Genomic DNA, 2,500 nt, shown 5'->3' with positions numbered 1-2,500 from the left:
TAAAATAAAATAAAACAAAATAAAATAAATGTAACCTGCACTATTACTGGTTTAAAAATACTCTTAAATAAAATAAAATAAAATAAAGTAAAATAAAATAAAGTAAAGTAAAGTAAAGTAAAGTAAAGTAAAGTAAAATAAATGTAACCTGCACTATTACTGGTTTAAAAAATGAACTACAATTCCATCTGCTGCCGTGTTGCCAGAGCCTTTACCTGCAGACAGTGTGTCACAGGCTGCACTGATTAAAGTTTGGCTGAGGGTTCCGGGCTTTGGCAGGTTCAACCTGCGTTTGGTCGTAGGAACTGGCAACGCAAAACACTTTCCCGTTAGTGCTATTTGTTGTTGGAGCGGACTTTTGCTTTCACACTTTCAACAACAAGCATGCTAACAGCCCACCCTCTCTGGTCGACTAAAATGGGGGGCAAAAGCTGTCAAAACGATCAAGTATTTCCATGTCTCGGCCCTAAACTGCGCTCAAAAGATGACAACTGCACAGGAATTCATGCAACAATAACAATGTATTCATAAAAGTACTAGATATGATAATTCGATTAAACTCATTCATTCTAAAACATTCAGATAACTCACTTCATATCTTCTCCTTTTTGCTGTTGTTTCATGTAAATCCGTTTAATCTAGATAAAATAATCAGTCAGCATTAGAATACCTTTAACCTAAAACGATTTCCTTGGGGTTTAAAATAGCCAATGGCATTTTTTGCCCCATACTTTGGTTTTCTGCACTTAATTTAACCTTTTTGAGCTTTATACAAAACTATTAAGCTACCATGGGTGAAATTCACACTTGCACTAAACACAGAGCTAAAACTGGACTGGACCAGGACTAAAACAAGTGCATATCAGGCTAATACTTGATTCAAAGTATAAACTCACCGACACAGTCTTGCCCAGTGACTCGACAGTATTCCAATTGTGAGATTTGAACCGGAAACTGTCCGGTGGGTGGGCAAAAACTCAGCCGACCACGGAAAATATCGACACCACTGCCCCACCATAATAATACTTTTAATTTAATTTTCTCTCCCATAATGAAACCGCCTCTAGACCCAACAGCTGAAACATTGGATTAAGAGCACAACCAATCCAATTTTCCCTGCAAATATGATCTTATTTCCCTCTGACAGATATAATTTATGTCTTTCCGAAGCCACAAACAAAACAGTGGAGCAGACGCAGCGGCAGCACGTGGGCAATCCTGTTATATTAGCCCATCACATCGCGAACGCATTTAGCGCCGTTAGCTCTGGGCTGTTCTCTGTTATTCACCGACTCAGTGACGTTAATGCACTCCGCGCCTCGGGGCGTCGGTCGGGACATTTCGGGCACCGCCAGACTCCAGCGCGGCTACAATACAACACAAAGAGGGCCGGTTTCATGCCAGAGCGACAATGGCGTGGTCTATCTGTGGCCGAGGGATGGAAGAGGAGCGCATCTGCCCTATAAACCCACTATACAGGCTTTATTTTTAGTCGCAGTCGATAAAGCAGCAGTTTAAAGTATTTACTGCGCACACGGGGGGTAGAAGAAGAAGAAGAAGTGCACTGACAAGACCATGCAATTACAAATATACAGAAAACTACTTGTAAACGGTGTGTTTATATAAAAAACACACTGTTTTTTTAGATAAATAAGCAGATAAAAGTCACAATTTACCACCAAATCTTACCATCTCACTTCTTTCATCTATTTTCTGACAATAAATCCTTTACAATCCCCCAAAATTGTTTGTCAAGACCCCATCAACCGACTAAACAACTAAACAACTAAAGGTCTAAATCCCTAAACATGAGTAATAGCACAAAACTGTTTGAAAAGTTAAGGGAGTGTATCAAAAATATCACATTGCAACTGTTTTCATGAAGAAAAAGATACGTTGAGACATCTGAAAACCGTTAATCCTCCAGTTGGCGTTGGCTTAACCCACTGATCCACCGTCCCCCTGTCCCCCCCACATATTTTCAATCACAATTATGATCAAAATAAATGAATGTATGGATTTGGCTTGAGTAGCGCGCCATCAGTCACTCTGTCAGTCCATACTCGGTGGCGATAAGGAGTTGTCCCGGGGTAAAAGACTGACAACAGTGAGTCAAGCGGGCCTTGGACCAGCATCAATCACACACACACACACAAACACACACACACACGCTCATACACAAACACACACACACACACACACACACACAAACACAAACACGTATGCAAAGCCAAGGTGGGTGAAATGTCTTGCCGCAATGACTGTGTCAGAGCGGGATTCAAATGGCTCGACCTTCGTGCTGCTGAACGAGCGCTCATATCAGTAACGCCATCAGCTCCTGCCCTTTTTCCAGTTCACATTTATGACATCAGCCTTCTCGCCGACGCCGTTTGAGCTACAGCCACTGCATTGTCACACAGGCTGAAACAATATTGTTCTTTGAGGTTTTTTCTTCTTCTTCTTTGAGTCAAAATACTGATCGACCAGCGTTTGTCATGTT

General features: G+C 41.4%; 1 protein-coding gene across 1 annotated transcript in view; it reads left to right on the top strand.

Moving 5' to 3' along the window:
* LOC140356025 (noelin-3) overlaps positions 1–2,500 on the top strand; it is a 38,495-nt gene that overhangs the window by 23,636 nt on the left and 12,359 nt on the right. The window lies entirely within an intron of this gene.

The sequence above is a fragment of the Eucyclogobius newberryi genome, unplaced genomic scaffold, assembly GCF_026437365.1.
Source record: "Eucyclogobius newberryi isolate DKJ021-1_F unplaced genomic scaffold, fEucNew1.0.hap1 SCAF_12, whole genome shotgun sequence".
In the NCBI taxonomy this organism is placed as follows: Eukaryota; Metazoa; Chordata; class Actinopteri; order Gobiiformes; family Gobiidae; genus Eucyclogobius; species Eucyclogobius newberryi.
This window is presented reverse-complemented; position numbering and strand designations above follow the sequence as displayed.